Source organism: Mauremys reevesii, linkage group 3, assembly GCF_016161935.1.
Source record: "Mauremys reevesii isolate NIE-2019 linkage group 3, ASM1616193v1, whole genome shotgun sequence".
NCBI classification, from domain to species: domain Eukaryota; kingdom Metazoa; phylum Chordata; order Testudines; family Geoemydidae; genus Mauremys; species Mauremys reevesii.
Genome location: NC_052625.1, coordinates 182353128 through 182366392, shown reverse-complemented (window position 1 = coordinate 182366392; position 13265 = coordinate 182353128). Strand labels below are relative to the sequence as shown.

The window sequence follows — 13265 nt, the reverse complement described above, 5'->3', positions numbered from 1 at the left end:
TGATAACATTCCTGCATGCTCGAGCAATATTTTTATACTCCTCCGTAGTCATCTGTCCAAGTTTCCACTTCTTATAAGCTTCCTTTTTGTGTTTAAGTTCACCGAAGATTTCACTGTTAAGCCAAGCTGGTCGCCTGCCATATTTGCTATTCTTTCTGCACATTGGGATAGTTTGTTCCTGCATCCTCAATAACACTTCTTTAAAATTCAGCCAGCTCTCCTTTCACCTTCATATTAGCCTCCCAGGGGATTCTGCCCATCAGTTCCCTAAGGGAGTCAAAGTCTGCTTTTCTGAAGTCCAGGGTCTGTATTTTGCTACTCTCCTTTCTTCCTTTTGTGAGGATCCTATCCAGCTTTAATTAGAAACCACATCCTCCAGCTCTTACTTATTTATTTAATATTGCCTAGTGTTTCATTATTCAGAAGGAAAATCATTTAATATTACAGAACCTATACATGTATTGACTTTACCCACAGATATGTCTATGGCTGTAGCGCCACAGCATAGACATTTCCTGTGGCACAGAAAGAGGGTTTTCCATCGATGAGGTTAATCCACCTCAAGGCAGTAGCTAGATCAACAGAAGAATTCTTCCTTCAGCGTCACTGCATCTACACTGGGAATTAGGTCAGCCTAGCTACGTCACTCAGGGTTGTGAAAAATTTTGCACCCTGAACACTGTAGTTAGGTTTATCTAATTTTTTTGTGTATACCAGGTCTGTGACAAAAATTTGGGTTGTTCCAATTCCATCCAATAGAATGTAGCAGTATACATATACACTAACCAGTCCAATAATACCAGGATAAAGAACACACATTGTTAATATGGGAATCTAAAGCAAAGCAGGTTTATATTAGAAATAGCCTTGTGACATGGTACAGCAGTGAGAAGATTATCTTAACATTGATGATGTGGATTGTGAGAACATCACATTTTTAATGAGTCATAAAAAAGCAAGTTTTCATTCTAATTTTAAGTTTTGTGATAAAGAAAAGCTATTTTCAATAGATAAAAAGTTGTTTGTTTTGCACAGATATAGTGTATGCGAAGGAAAACACTAATAGTCTAGATCAGAGGTGGCCCTCCTGCCTGGCCCCTGAGCTCCTGCCCCGGCGCCTCGCCTGCTGTTTCTCCTCCCCCGCAAGCTCAGCTCACTGTGCCACTAGTGCAATGCTCCGGGTGGCTGGGCTGCAAGCTCTTGCTGGGCAGCACAGCTGCAGAGCCGCGGCCTGACCTGGTGCTCTGTGCTGCGCGGTGGCGTGGCTGACTCCAGCTGGGCGGCGTGGCTCCCTGTCCTGGTGCTCTGGGCGGCATGGCTGTAGTGCCGCCAGCCACCAGTGCTCCAGGCAGCGCAGTAAGGGGGCGGGAAGGGTTGGATAGAGCAAAGGGAGTTTGGGGTGGTGGTCAGGGGGCGGGGGTGTGGATACAGGTCGGGGCGGTCAGAGGACGGGGAACAGGGAGGTTGAATGGCGGCAGGAGTCCAGGGGGCAATCAGAAAGGAGGGGGTGGTTGGATGGGGCAGCGGGGGTCAGTCAGAGGCAGGGGTTCCGGGGGTAGTCAGAGAGAAGGGGTGGTTGGATGGGACAGGAGTCTCAGGGGGGCCATCAGGGAGGGAGGAGCAGGGCGGGTCAGATGGGAGCAGGGGCTGGGCCACACCTGGCTGTTTGGGGAGGCTAAGCCTCCCCTAACTGGCCCTCCATACAATTTCAGAAACCTGATGTGGCCCTCAGGCCAAAGGGATGCCGGCCCCTGGTCTAGGTGAGCTCCAGTGATATGGAAGGTTTATTAGGAGCTTGCACTGTATTAAAATCTCCATCTCAATATAATCAAGACCATAATTGCTGATGCTCCCCCCCACCCATGTCTGTGAATCAAAATGGATCAAAAACTCTGAAATGGATACATTTAAAAGACTTATGACAGATTTTTCCAGTGCCATTTATCAAGTTAGGATTCTTCACAGTTGCAGGAAAGACATTAATGTAATGCCTCTGATAAACTGTAAACATTTTCTTCCTCTCGTTTTTAGAAGTAATTTCATCTACATGGACACAAGAGATCATAATGGCTTCTCTGGAGCTCCTACCGTGCAACATGGCAATAATTTGTCTAACAGAGTCCCTAAGTAGCCATTTACAAGATGGAATGCTATTATGGAACCTAAGGAATTATTAGTTATTGAGTCAACACTTTCAATAGCTCCAAAGGAGTCATCATCCTCCGTTGGGAAAAGATGCATTTTAAGGGAGTTCTTATAAGATATTAACCTAAATAAACATGGATTCCACTGCGAGAACTATGCTAAGAGCCTGATTGCATCAGCCATATTCACATTGAGCACTATTTTACCCTTCGATTAATTCCAATGAGAATCTTTGTGGAGCAAGATAATAGCCGAGGTGAATAAAGGTTAAGAGTCTGGCTCTAAATTATTAGTATATACCTGGGGCTAGAATGCATCTTTGGGCACAGCCTTGACCCAGGAGGCCCTGTTTCAGAGAGAATCTGCTTTTCCCCTCTTGTTGCAAGGAAGGCAATTTCTAGTATACTTCTGGTTCCCAAACCAAATTCTTGGCTTATCCATTTCAGCATGGTTGAAATAGAGAAGGGTTGCACATTCACAGCAGTAGAATATTGGTCAGTTACTCTTCAGAGTAACATTTCACAGGGTCCCAGAGCCCTGGCTCCAGCCCAAACATGTACATCACAATTAAACAGCCCTTTAGCCTGAGCCCTGCGAACCTGAGTCAGCTGACACAGGCCAGCCACAGGTGTTTAATTGCAGTGTAGATGTACCCTCTGATTTTAACCAAAAATTCCACCTTGGACCTGAGAAACCTTCCCAACAAAAGTTTAAATCCAAAGAGATATGTTGCTGCTAAAAGTTCTCTTTCAACAAATCTGTATTTTCTAAAAAAAAAAAAAAAAAAAATCCCGACCTGTTTCATCAAAAGATACCTTACCAGCTGTAGTTAGGACTCATGTCATCTGTTACCTTTAGCTGATCAAGCGGGAATGAAGTTCACATCTCCAAATCCAGAAGCCATTCTGCTGTGAGCTTTGTTCGTGAACATTATGCCCAAGCCAGTGTAACTAAAATACTTTACACTGCAGCATATGACTGTTTTCACAGGGGATGGGGAGTGAAGCAGTAGGGAGGAAACAGATCTTAGTTGGATACTCTGTCTCCGCTCATGTGCGCAGAGCAGGGTAGGAGAACTCACCTAGAAAGACCCAAAAATTTCCAGAACAGGGTGTCTCAATGGGGACCATATTCTGAAAGAAATCTTTCCTGAATCCCCCTCTTCTGGCCTTCAAACAACCTCATCATCAGAAGCAAGCTCCCCAAAGACCAGGAGATACCTACACAAAGTAGCACACAATCTGGAGCTATGACAAGAGATGCAAAACCTGCAGACATATCTCCAGTGTTACAATGATCAAAACCCCATACAACACATCTTTCAAGATGTATAGATAATACACATGCCTATCACAATATGTGGAGTATCTCGTCCAGAGCACTAAATACCCCAACAACAACTGTGTGGGTGAAACAAGGCAATCACTACACTCTTGAATGAACTCACACAGAAAAGTGATTAGACAAAAGCACCATATAACCTGTGGGTGACAACTTTTCACAAAATGATCACTCCATATCTGATCTCTCAGTCCTCATCATCAGAGGTAACCTGAGCAGCACCTTCAAAAGGTGAGCTTAAATTCATAACTTTGGTAGACACTAAAAAAATCATGGTCTTAAAGACACCACTGGATTTGTGTGTTATTACAACAATCTGTAACCCACTAGCTCCTCTTTTTTGTCCTATGACTGCAGAGATGTGAATGCTAACTATTTATGCTAAAGAACGTGTTCCACTTTGTATTTATCTGTGACACTGAGTAAATTTCCCAGATCTGAAAAAGACCTCTGTATAGCTCAAAAGCTTGTGTTTTTCACAACAGAAGTCGGTCCAGTAAAAGATATTACCTCATCTTGTCTCTCAGAACAGAGTGTTTCAGTTACTTGACATGCTCATTAGCTGTTCTGATATTTTAGAGGAAGTTTTCACTGTGGGCAACCCACCTGGAAGGTCACCCTCTTATAGCTGAGCCAATCAGAAAGCAAGAAGGGAAAAGGTTGTAAATAGAAGCGCTAAAAGAGCTCTGTGGATGCAATGGCTGATTGCCTCAGGACCAAGAGATGGGAGGGCTGGATCCCAATAACTGAACTATTTTGGATACAGGCCAGTGCTACTCCAGTTTTATTTACTAGGGAAGCCATCCATTAGATTAATATTTGGTCTGCCACATTTTATAGCTCTAATAGGAGATCTGAAGGGAAGCATTTGTTACCCGTCAAATTACAGAGTCTGTGAAACGTACATTGAGCTATCAGTTTGCCACTTTAAAATGAGATTGCGTCTCAGTTAAAGAGAGAGAATAGGGTAGCACTTAAAGTGGAGATTGGTGACATATTGCTTGACTTGGCTGGGCTTATGAGGAGAAAATGGTGCCCTATACAGATGTAGGAAATGGAGATGCTGATTCCACTTGGGATACTGGCTGCAGATTTCTGTTTCACCAGCAGCTCAGAGGACCAGACAGCTGTCAACCTAAGGGCTGGAATTCTGCAAGCTGTTGGGATCCCCCAAATGTTCATTGACAGAGTTCTGAAACACCCCTCTGTTCCCACTGCACCAGCATACAGGTGCTTCAATGAGGCCACAGCCTCAATGTTGTACAAGTAAAGGAAATGGATGCTATTAGAAGTCAATGTTTAGAGTGTTGTTTGAGATACTGTATTTAAAAAGCCTTCTTTGAAGATTCAGATTTTGAATGGGAAAAGCAAAAATGCCAGATACAGATTACTATCCAGATATAATGATGAGCCTGATTCTTCATGCCTTAATCAGTTCTAGCTTTTTAAAATTACCTCTCTGATCACATTATAATTCCTGTTTTCCAGCAAAAATATGGATTCATCTTTCTGCAGTTAAAGCCCCAAAATGCCTTTTAGTCATGTTAATTTCAATATTTCCTAGATATGAAATGGTACTCTCTGGGTATACAATTGGCATATGACAATCCCCAATAAAAAAACAAAACAAATACTTGAAGAGATTTCTGCTCATAATTCCATCTATGCTGTAATAACATCCACTTTCAGAGTCAGTGAGTTGCTCATTGAATTCATAAGGAAATAGTATTAATATTTTTGTGTGTGTCATGTCAATACAATGTTTTATCAAATCAGTTGAAATTTTCCATTGTTTACATATGGTTACAAAGTTGGTTAATTAACCACAACACGTAAGTTAAATTCAAAGTACCTAGTAAATGATTTGTGCAAGTAAACAAATTAGAGTTAGATCCCTGTTTCTAGGTAAAAAAAGGCTCACCTAAAATTTAGTTAAGTACAGTGTTTAATTTGTAATGAAAGAGGTGCTGGGGCTTAAGCAATTTTTTTACTTTCATAAGTGAGGCGGAAAGCCCAGAGGTGCCAGGGCTATGAACTGCCAAGCCTAGAGCAAGTCCTGGCACAAATTAAGCACTGGCTAAGTATCCAAATTTAATTAAGCCACTTGCCTATCTGCAGTTACTATCATTAGATTTTGCCTTGACATCTCAGTTCTGTTTCTCTCCCTCTCCCCCTCCCAATAATCTCTCTCTCTCTCTCTCTTTTGAGAACCAACCAACTAAAAAAACTGAGTGATGCAGAGCCTTTTGGCACTACCATCAACTCTTTACAACAAATAGATCCAAGGGTCCTCTGGCAAGTGAATGGAATTCTAGAACTCTCTTCTGAGCCATGGTTTGAGAATTTCAGGCACTGTACTCTAGAATATATTGTATCCACTTATCTACACTGGTGCTGGTGTCACGTTAATGCCTTACTCCCAACAGGACAGGGGAATCTGTCTCTGGGAAGAGTCTGATGTTTAGTAAATTGTTTGTAGTTTGTCCATGGGTTCAAAAGAGGACCCTTGGATCTATTTGTTGGTCTGCAGAAAGATGGGGTTAGCTTCTACCATTGATTTACATACTGCTTTCAGACTGGCTGGAAGACAGAAATCTAGTAGAGATCATGTTTCAGCTAATTGAAAACTGTTAGTAGATAGGTCCTGCAGTTCTTTTGTTATAGGTGCTGGAGAGGATGTGATCTATCCAACTAGGTCCTAAAACTGGCTCCCAGTTCCCAAAAGATTTAAGCACTGACATTAATCTGCTGCCATTAAGTAAAGAGTTGATGGTAGTGCCAAAAGGCTCTGCATCACTCAGTTTTTAAGAAGTTGGTCTTCTCAGTACAAAGAGATGAGAAGAGATTATTGGGGTGCAGGAGGGAAATAAGGAGAGAAATAGAACTGAGATGTCAAGGCAAAATCTAATGATAGTAACTGCAGTGAGACTGCCATTACTATTCACCACTCCTTTGCCCTCCACAATCACACTTGAGCCTCATCATGCTGGACATAGCTATTCTTTTAACTAAGACCCTGATTTTGCAAACACACATGCTTAACTTAATCCCTTGAGTAATCCTACTGAGACTAATTTTGCACTTAGAGTTAAGTGTGTGCTTAAGCATTTGCAGGATCCCAGCCTGAGTCTTTCTGAGGGGTAGCCCGAGCAGGGAGGATGACAGAGGATTGGTGATTTCCAAGTGCAGCCATATGATATGATGCTAGAAAGATTATTCTTGTGATAAATTTAACAGCTTTTTTAATTCTTTGCACATGTAGAGGAGTGCAGTCTGCAAGACTGTGATGACAATCAAAGTCAACAATAGCTTATTTCTATGCTCAGAGTAAATAATTGTGACAGTCTTAGATACTGCTGTGATAGAAAGTCAACATGGTTACTACAGAGTGAAGACAAAGTCAGATGTAATCACATAATTAAAAACAATATAAACACCAAGACAATTTTAGATCTATCTGCAAGTAAGAATATTCAAGCTCAACTTTCTGCCTAAGAAACTTACTCTGATCTCATTTTTTCTCTTGGTATGTTCATTGCTTGTTTTTGTACAATATCTGTCTATTTTCCACTCTCAGAGGAACATATCTATATGGCCCCACAGTTCAGACTACAGGGGTGTGAACAACAGCACATACCAATGTGCTGCGCTGTAACTCCCCCAGCTTGGACAATGTGGATACAAACTAAAAGGTTTGTACTTCACAGTAATGTAGTCCTCTTCAAACAGGGCTATATTAATGTGAAGTAGGAACCTTTCAGCTCACACTTGCAGTATCCACACAGGAAAGTTAAAGCACTGCACTTTGGTGAATGCTGCAAATCACACCCCAAAATCTGAACTGCAGATTTTATCTGAACAGAGACAAGCCCTGAGATTTTCAGGGCAAGAATCTTGTCTGTGTCTTTACAAGTTAGATACACTTAATGAATAGGAATGGCTATTCCACAAAGCTTTTTTATATTAAAAAAGCAAAACAAAACAGTGTTTCTGTTCAACTATTGATGTACTCCGCACACAGCCGCCAGGATTAGGAAAAAGCATGAGCACTGTTACTACAATCCCTGATTGAACAACCCCTGGTCTACACAGAAAATAAAGGCATTGATAAGTATCCTTTTACCTTATTCAACCCTAGCCTGGCTGTTAATTATGTAAAAAACTCACAAAAGGATTACAATAAATGAAGGGACCTGAGTAGAGAAACCACCTTCAGTTTGAAAGGGTGAACAACTGTGCTTAAGATACGCAAATGCAATCATGGAGGTTGATACCTCTTTACTGTGTAAATGCACAGAATTGCTATTAAGAAAGGCACATGGCTTTTTTCAAAAATTGAGAGAAACAAATAGGACAATTGTTAGATACACAGATTATAAAACAAGTTAGAGTAAGTTGAGAAAGACCATTCATGTAATGCTCAACCCAACTGACATTCTCTCCATGCCCCAAAACATTCCTAATTAACAGCCAGTTCTTGCCTCTAACCATGGGCTGGATTGTGCTTGGCCCTTGAATGGAATGAGTAGAAAGAGTCTCCCTTATCTATGCATGCCTCTTCCACTACCCACAAAGCAGGGGTCAGGCACAATCAGTCCCTGTATTTGGGAGGCTGCAGGGACTTATCTTGGGCACCTCTGTAAGGGTACAGGCCATCCCATAGGTTGCATCCCCATCACCACGCCAGCCAGCTCCACTGGCCAGCCATGGAGAGGCAACCACACATGCACTGTCTTCTGAGTTCTGGGGAATCTGAGATGGAGTATGTCTCATGGTACAATGTCTCCTAGCACTCCCCTGACAGAGTGTGACTCCTCACTGCCCCAATACCAACCAGTGCATATGAGGCAAAATCTGGACCAGTGTTAGTTTTATGTTAGTTTAGACACAACAAATCCTGTATCTTGGCAGGGGGTTAGACTAGATGACCCTTGCGGTCCCTTCTAACCCTATGATTCTATATACGAACTGGAGATTGAAGTGGCTGTGTCCTGGAAGGTGATGGTAAAAAACACAGATTTTGTAAGACATCTTCCTTTAGTTCTAATTAACAGTGACCTTGCCATGAAGTCAGTAAATGTAATATGTTCAAGTGCCTAAATGATTTAGGAGACTAAATCTCTCATCAAGCATGACTTTAGGCATTTAGAAACCTAAGTCACTTAAAGTTAAAACAGTCCCTAAAGTATCTAGATATTTGAGAGGTAAAAAAGCCCAAGATAAATTTAGTGTTCTACAGGAGAGGATAGCTAAGAGTGATAGGACTGAAGAATAAAGAGAAAAAATTAAGATGGATAATAGAATACACTTCCTAACAGTGGGACAAGTGGTGGAGACTTCACTGATTATGTCTTCCAAAACTAGATGTGAAGAAATGCTAGATAATATGCTGTACAGAATGACCCTGGATTGGCACAGAGTTAGAGGTGCAACACAGAAGCAGAGTAGAAAGAAGCCCATTAGATTATCCAGCCTGTCTTTTAGCATTCATATTTTTGTGATGTACCAAGAACTTGGACAATTCTATGGTGAAGAGTCCAAGAAGACAGAAGACTAGGATCATGTAAGTAGACCATAGGTAAGACCTTCTGTATTAGGGCCACATCCTCTTTAAGTCTAGTCCAAACAATGAAAAGGTAGAAATAACGGTTCCAGTCTCAACCTTGGGAAACAAACATTCATGGGTTTCCCTTAGCCACAGAATTGTAAGTCAGAATAAGATATAGCAGCTTCCTTTTGCCTAATACTACTGTTGTCCAAAAACAAGTGGTTAAAAAAAAAAGGCAGTCTCACTATGGTCTCTGGTACCAGTATACACATCCTTATTTGAGGGCAAGCAGTTAAATCCTCCAATTACTCCTTTCTCCCTACCTTTAGACTGGATAAAGAATCAGTGTTGAAGAAAATGGACCCTTCCAACTATTATTTGTATTGCAATAAAACCTAGGAGCCCTCCCCATAGTCCAGGTCTCCATTGTGGTAGATACTGTACGTAATGAACAAAGAGACTGTCCCTTCACGTATTGCCCTACCCTGTAACAGTCACTCTGAAAAACTCACTTCTTTTGTATTACCTCAGGAACATAATAGGAGGCGCTGAGAGCACAGTTTCTTAGCTGTTTGTCTCCCCACTCCATTTGAAGAACACAGTCATGCCTCAAAAGTCCAAGAAGCATAAGTTTTACAGTGAAGGTTATTAATAATTTAAAGGGGTTTGTATCCCTGGCATAATTTATTTAGAGTTGGAAAATGCCACAACAGCCAAAATAAAAAGTGTGAAATTTCACACACTGAACATGAAAGCGACTCCTGCAGCTATCCTTATGGCTTAGGGTTCTCAGGCAGTTGAAATGGGCTTCTAAATTTCACCTGACAGGAGACACGTTACAGCTTCCACATTACCTGAAGGAGACTAAACAACCAAAGTAGAAAGGGCTGAACACCTTCAAAAGTATGCAGAGGGGGCACCAAGGAGAAAAACCTTGTCAGAGAAATCCCAATTTGTCAGGAAATGAAGAATCGCTGAGCAAGCTGCTTGGATCAGTCCTGGCATCCCAAAACCTCCTAATTACCTACATTTATATTGGCATCCATAGCACCTGAGCACAATGCCTCCCAGAGTAGGCAGTGAGTTGATAAGCTTACAGCTTTGGCACTTCTTTGATTCTATCTAACCAATCTGGACAGAAAAATCCATTTCCCCCCTACTGACCATGGGAGACTCATCAAGGTCAAAGAGCCCAAGGTTTGATGATACAGAAGCTCCTGGGTTAAAATCCTGACCATACTAAAATAAATGGCAAAACTCTCATTGACTTCATTGAGACCAGGATTTCACCCTTAACTGGGAAAATTGTTTTCAAATAAATGCCTTCACATCCCTGTTACAGTGGTAGGGTGCGGTAGAGAATATTAAAATGAAAGAAAATTGCCTACTAATCTGATTTCACAAGAAACTGCAGCCAAAAAAGTATGCTGTGTGCTCTATACAAGTTTATGCAGCACTATGAAAAAGAACAGTTTGTATCTGCCTTACAATAGTAGTTCTAATTATGTAACTGCTTACGATAGAAAATGCCTATTGTGCTATATTACCCAAAAGCTATAACAGGAAATGGGGCACATCTTTTCAGAGTAGAAGAGAAAGCTCACTGGTTTATTGGCAGCACCCTCTTTATAGAAGTAATTCCAGCTTTGCAGTAAACCACAGAAGTCAATCACATTGAAGGTGAATTTACAACATTTAGCAGTCAGCAATTTGGTCTGCTATGTGACAAGTTATGTAACGCCATAATAGATTTCAGCACAGCAATTTATCATGCTCATTTGATTGCTCCCCCTGCTCTCTGATCCATCTCCCCAGGGATGGCTTCCAAATATGAGCTGCCTTTTTTTTAATTAAAAAAAAACTTAGCAGAATAATTTACATCCTCACCCCCATATGGAATCCTCCCCCTCTCCCTCACACACGCACCACAAAAAACAAACATACACTAGCCAAAGCTAAGCAATGTTTAGGCCTACACCACTGGCAGGTTTAAGTTCCAAGCAAAGACTTTTACCTACCCTCCTTGTTAAGATGCACAGCTGATTAATTTCTTTCATTAGATGATCTGGCGCTTTAGCACTCCAGTCAAATTAGGAGTCCACCCCTTCCAGGGCATACACGGGCTATAATAATATAATGCAGAGTACTTCAACCCTCATTGCAGGACTCCATCAACAGATCTTCAGGTTCCCTATGAGGAGGGTCAGCCCCTTTCCTTTATGTCTGTGGTTTTGCCTTCAGGGGTGTCAATAGTACTTTGTAGCTTGTTGAGGGCTCACAGATTTCTTCCCTGTCTTGCAGAGATTTCAGCACCACATCTCACAGTGGTGCCCTCAGGGAGCCCCAGCCTGGAATCCTTAAATCATAAAGCAGCTGTCTGATGCAGACCCAAAACTGCCCTGCTTCACTGGGGTTAGATCCCTGCTCCACGAGGTTAGATCAATCAGGGAGGAACAGGGCCCCATCCTCCCTGATTGATCTAACCTCGTTATCTCTAGCCTGCTTCTTGCTTGCTTATATATACACACCTGCCCCTGGAAATTTCCACTGCTTGCATCCGAAGAAGTGGGTATTCACCCACGAAAGCTCATGCTGCAAAACATCTGTTAGTCTATAAGGTGCCACAGGATTCTTTGCTGCTTCAAAATCATAGGTCATTTTTGAAAATTGAGCCTTCAGATTTTTTCTCTGACTCATTTTCTCTGTGAAATTGTGATACAATTCCCTACCTTATGCGGGGATTTAATGAATTAAGTCATTCATGTTGGTGGGGTGCTCAGACACCAAACTGATTAGTGACAGTAGAAATGCCTGACATAAGTAAATAAATAGTGAGGATGAGAATACTTCATTTCTCCTACCCTTTCTCTGACTCATCTGTTTAGATTGTAAAGTTTTCAAGGTGAGGGCTGTCTTACTGCATCAGCTACAGTGCCTAGCACAATAAGGACCTATCTTCATTGCAGTTTCTAGGCACCACCATAATACAAATAAGTAATAATAAATCAATTTTAAAAAGGGAGAACACTGGAAAAGTGAAAATTGTCACATAGAAGAGGGCCCTTTCTTATGTTTACTGAGACAGATGATATACTTATAATCATAAGTCATAATTATGTAATAGATATTTTAATACAGTAAAACCTGTGTGAACACCCAAAGTACCAGCAAAAATCAGTTGCCTTTTAAGGGTTGGTCCTAAAGTCTGATGTTTATTGCTTTTGTGCCTGTGCCTCTGGGGCTGGAATAAAAGCTGCTACAATTTGACTGGGAGCACTGTGGTAATACATGTAGCCTCCTGAGGGAATCAGTACATCTCACTGTTTATTGCACTCCTGATTTGGGAACTCAGCAGAATTCACGGACTGCAAACAAACCATCAACATTAGCATAGCCACTCCTGGTAGGTTATTACTGAGGTACCGGGGAAAGCTGACCTGTAAAAAGTAGTTTTCATTTTATGATTTCTATCTGCCTCCTAATTCTTTTGCTGTTATCACTGTACAGGTCCTGCACTGTGCAAATTGGCTCTTTCAGAAATACTGCTTCCCATGACTGATTGGCAGGAGGCATTTGTTCAAGAATTGCCAAGTCACACAATGAGAGGGAGAGAGCACTGTGCCAGGAAATTGCTGTAGTAACATTATTTATTGTGTTGTTTATTTATTTCAATTTAATGATCATGAAAGAAGCCAATTTCAGGCTTCAGGCACCCTGCCATACATGAAAAAATATGATCCACAATATTAGAAGTGAATGAGACCTGCGGATCCTACTTGACATGCTCCATATAAAACAGCCAGTCATCAGGAAACATTACAAAACAACACCTCCTCATATCTCAGATTCAGCTACCTCAGTTCTATGCTTAAAATAAAATAAAAATAATTGCAGCATAGCCAAAATCTGTTCAGTTTCAGGGTATTTAGGACCCAGGGAGAAAATGGGTTTCTAAATTTTCAAGTCTTCCTAGATAATATCCATTCAGCAGCTCCTTCCCTTGCACACAAAAGAGGCCCCACTTGAGGGCACTTCTCATCAGGGCTGTGCCACTTTGGCAATGAGTTGAGAGATAGTTTCTCAGAAAGACAGCTCCCAAACCATTTAGGGATTATTCCGAACCAACATGTTAAACTCCACCCAGAAGCCCATAGGCACCCAGTGTAGATCATGCACTAACAGAATACTGACATCATGTGCTCACAGTGGCCTACACTGCTTAAAAAGCAGG

General features: G+C 41.5%; 1 long non-coding RNA gene across 1 annotated transcript in view; it reads right to left on the bottom strand.

Annotated features, from left to right (window-relative positions):
* The window catches only part of LOC120401713, a 47738-nt gene extending 36300 nt beyond the window's left edge, over nucleotides 1–11438 (bottom strand). The window contains exon 1 of the long non-coding RNA XR_005596675.1: nucleotides 11053–11438. This is a non-coding gene — a long non-coding RNA (uncharacterized LOC120401713). The remainder of the gene's footprint in view (nucleotides 1–11052) is intronic.
* Between the last annotated feature and the right edge of the window lie 1827 nt (nucleotides 11439–13265).